Source organism: Penaeus chinensis, chromosome 41 (assembly GCF_019202785.1).
Source record: "Penaeus chinensis breed Huanghai No. 1 chromosome 41, ASM1920278v2, whole genome shotgun sequence".
NCBI lineage: Eukaryota > Metazoa > Arthropoda > Malacostraca > Decapoda > Penaeidae > Penaeus > Penaeus chinensis.
Window position 1 is genome coordinate 1,147,976 of NC_061859.1, and position 5,000 is coordinate 1,152,975.

At 34.4% G+C, this 5,000-nt stretch overlaps 1 protein-coding gene across 1 annotated transcript in view; it reads left to right on the forward strand.

The window, feature by feature from the left end:
• LOC125047449 (protein nervous wreck-like) overlaps positions 1-5,000 on the forward strand; it is a 69,687-nt gene that overhangs the window by 24,766 nt on the left and 39,921 nt on the right. The window lies entirely within an intron of this gene.

A 5,000-nucleotide genomic window follows, 5' to 3' on the forward strand; every position in this document is an offset into this window, starting at 1 on the left:
ATGTAGTGCCTTGCAGTTATGTCTTGACGCCTTTTGTAACAAGTCTTTTCGCCGGATCATGGGGTACAGTTAGAAGGACCATGTGTCGAACCGACGGCTACACCGTGAGATTGGCATGGGACCTGTTACTTGCATAATCGCCGACTCAGGCTATATGGGCACCTAGCTCGTTTCCCTGTGGATGACCCTGCCCATCAGGTTGTCTCTTTGCGAAATAATCCTGAGTGGAGAAGGCCCGTGGAACGAACCCAGGAGGTCATGGCTTCGACAGCTCGACGAGACCTGCAACGTGGTGTTAGAGATGGGGCGAGGGTCTGGCTGAAGACTCGCCATGAGGGACCCTCGTGGATGGAAGCGAAGGGTGGATGCGACCATGCGCCCCTGTCGGAGTTAGCCCCTTGATTATGATGATGATACTGATATATATATACACACAATATGTTTATGTATATAATATATATACATATATATATACACACACACATATGGGAAAAGTTATTTCCACAACTGAATGGCTTATTTTAAGCACCGTGAAAACATGTAAGTTAATTCTGATATTTCCATTTGGCTCATGTGAATATTGCATTGCGTTATGGTATGAATGTAACCATTACTTGTGTCGGTTTTAAGCTGATAAGACAGTGTACATTACTCCTTTCATTAACAATTATTTTTTTCATTTGTGATTTCCATTAAATTAATGGATATAGGATATTGCATCGGTAGGTGTCTTGAGATTTTTTAAAATCACTGGATGTTTTTTATTGTGAATTTTCCTCATTATATATATATCTAAAAAAAAGATATTTAGACATAATTATCCGCGATGAAAATATTGAGCCACAAATCCCCCTTCCACTTTGCCAGAGGATTTAAACGAGGCAATTTTCAGGGACGAAAAATGAGGCAGGATGGGTAGTTGCAGGTTCATCCCAATGCTATTGGTTGTGAGGTTATGGCGGAGGAATTTTTTTTTACACACGTAATCTTGATGCATTATATATATATATATATATTTATACATATATATATTCATATATATATTCATATACATATATACATATATATATATTCATATATTCATAAACAAACACACACACACACACAACACACACACACACACACACACACACACACACACACACACACACACACACACACACACACACACGCACACACACACACACGCACACACACACACACACACACGCATATATATATATATATATATATATATATTTAAACACACACGTGTGTGTGTGTATATATATATATATGTATATATGTTTTTATATATATTTATATATATATATATGAATTAATATATATATATATATTTATATATATATTGAAAATATCTTATACATAGAAATACATATATATCACGTTTCGAAAATACTTGCTAATATTATAATTCAGTATCATACCCTTAGATTGATTCTTTACAAAATATGTCTATTTCGTTATACTTTGCTGCCAAAAAAGACCGAAGTCAACAACTATCAATAGCAACGTGATTATTAAAGATTATTAAGACTCAGCCTAAGGAGAAAGCATTGGAACATACAGCTAGACCATCTGTTACTGCACACCTGGTGTAGGTTACGAATGAACATCTCAATTACACTCATATATGTTGTACATTGATAAATTACCTATGATTTAACTCCGTGATGCTTCAAAAAGGATATTTTTTCAGGGGGTAGTACAAGCAAAGGAACTCACACACAAACGCACACGACTGCACACACATTGTTACACATACGCACATGCCCACACCCAAGCGCATACATTGTTACACGCACACACACAAACGTACACACACATTGTTACACACACACACACACACACACGTATGGGTGTGTGTGGGCGTAGATAAATAGGAGAATATACAAATAGATATACAGTCACACACATGCATAGCCCACATCCACACACCCACACATATTTGTATGCATGTATGAATTCATACATGCACGCAAACTGTACACAAGATCAGCACGGCCTCAATTTTTCGTCCCAGTTACCCAGCTTGTTACCCATATATCGGCCATCTATCAAGCAGTCAAAGATGCAAAGACAAAAACTCATCATCGATAATTATTCCTTTCTCTTCCAGAGCACAACGCTGTCGCTTGTTTGTGTTAACACGCTAACATATATATTTTTTGATTATCTTTTCCTTGTTTTTTATTTCCGTTTTGTTATCTTTTTTATCCTCAATATTATTCTTAATATCGTGATTATGTTCTATTGTTTATTTTGGTTGAAGTATTTGTGTTTTTTTTATGGTGGCTGCCATGAAATATAAGCATTTTATTAAACATCTTCACATGTTACATTATATTCACTCAGCACAGCTGCATGTCAAATGTGCACAGATACATGCGCTTGTTCGTGAGTATGTGTGTGTGTGTGTGTATGTGTGTGTGTGTGTGTGTGTGTGTGTGTGTGTGTGTGTGTGTGTGTGTGTGTGTGTGTGTGTGTGTGTGTGTGTGTGTGTGTGTTTGCGTTTGCCTTGGGCATTCATGTTTCCGTTTGTATGTGCAATTGAGATATCTATATCTATATCTCTCTCTATATATACATATATATATATACATATATACACATATACATGGGTGTCTATATATATATAGATATATATATATATTATATTCATATATTCATATAGATACATGTGTACATATATACACATAAATATATATACATATGTATTTATACACAAACATATCTATCTATCTATCTATCTATATATATATATGCTTATATACATATATATAATATATATATACATATATATATACATATATGCATATATATATACATATATATATATCTATATATATATATATATATATATATATATATATATATATATATATATCTATATATATATTCACACACACACACACACACACACACACACACACACAGTATGTATGTGGCAAAGTGTCAAAGCATGACAAATATCAGAATAATTCGACGTAGTCCGGTTCAGGAGTCCAGGAGCCTCCCTCCATTCACCTTTCCAAAATTCCCTTTATCTCTCTTATTTGGAAACCCAGTCCAGCGACAGGGAAAGAGCATCGGCCGGACTGTTCACTTTATCTGCAACGACCTCTGGGCCCGTCTGCTGGGTGTGGCTGAGGTGTTGCACACACACGCATGCACACAATCTATATATTTGCATACATAACGCACACACACACACACACACACACACACACACACACACACACACACACACACACACACACACACACACACACGCGTACAATGACACACAAGAACATTAATAATATGTAAATTCAATACAGAGTCTAATGTTAATGGAAGTTTATACATTGTACTGTCTCTGAAGAGATATTTCGGCATCACTGCACAGCGCAATATACATACTTACATATATATATATATATATATATATATATATATATATATATATATATATATATATATATATATATATATATTCATATATATATATATATATATATATATATATATATATATATATATATATATATATATGTATATGTGTGTGTGTGTGTGTGTAAATATTTATACATAAATATATATATATATATATATATATATATATATATATATATATATATATATGTATATATATATGTGTGTGTATGTGTGTATGTGTGTGTGTGTGTGTGTGTGTGTGTGTGTGTGTGTGTGTGTGTGTGTGTGTGTGTGTGTGTGTGTGTGTGTGTGTGTGAATACCTACACTGTTAGAGTGAGATATACATATAGATATATATATATAGATATAGGTATAGATATTAGGGCTGCGTGTAGGATTTGTAAAGAAGGTTGCTTGTGAAAAGAAATAGTAACATAGCTTATTGATTTTACATCTTAGATATATAGTGTAACAATACACACACACACATACACACACACACACACACACATACACACACACACACACACACACACACACACACACACACACACACACACACACACACACACACACGAACCTGATATGTGTGTATGTATATGTAAGTGGATGCTGTATCCCCATACTGATACACAATATATATGTGACCTCCCCGTGCGTCTTGTCATGGTACAGTTACGGACAAAGGCAGCATTTACCCTGAAGCTGCCAGACGAACGAAGCAACACACGTACGAGTTAATTTAAAAAAAAAAAAAAAAAAAATGATACAATAACCCATTTTCCTCAAAGCTTTCATATACCTCGAATATGCCTTTTCGTGGTTATTTTTCCACACAAGCTTGATATGATAAAACACTTACCAGAATAATAGATAGAAAGAAACAGCAGTTGATGTCGTCAGTCTGACAGCACTGGGGTAAAGGTTGCAAATGATGTCGGTTGATGTCCTTGCCACTTGTCCTGCACTTCCCGGTTATCGCATGTTAACACACCGGCTGAAAAGGAACATATATGACTCGTTATAAACACCTAAAGGACGTCTGCAGCTGTACTTCCATTTGATAAATCTTCCCTTTGGTTATCACTACTCTGGGCTTTGTCTGTGTGTTTAAGAAAGAAAACTAAGCTTGCAGTGTTGATTAAAACACTCTTCAGTACTTTTTTTCTTGAAGCATCTTTTAAGTATTTCTGGGCACAACTATCACATTTAATGATAATGATTATTTTATATTCATTATGATCAAAGTGCCCCTCGGCCTCTCAGCTTTTTAAATAATAAAGTAAATGTTAACTTTGGCTTAGGATTAGCAGATCAGGTTATGTAGTTAAATATATGATTTTATATATATATATATATATATATATATATATATATAGTTAAATTATATGTACTGTATGTGCACCTCAATTTCATAAAGATATCCAAATCTACTATGACACGATGATTCAAATTTCCACTTCATCGGAAATGTCCTTTTCCTATATGAATGAAAGACTAATTACTTTTTTACTATTTCACAACCCAATATACATAAAGGACCAAAGGTATTTTTCCCAGGCAGGAAATGGCCCCAGTCAAA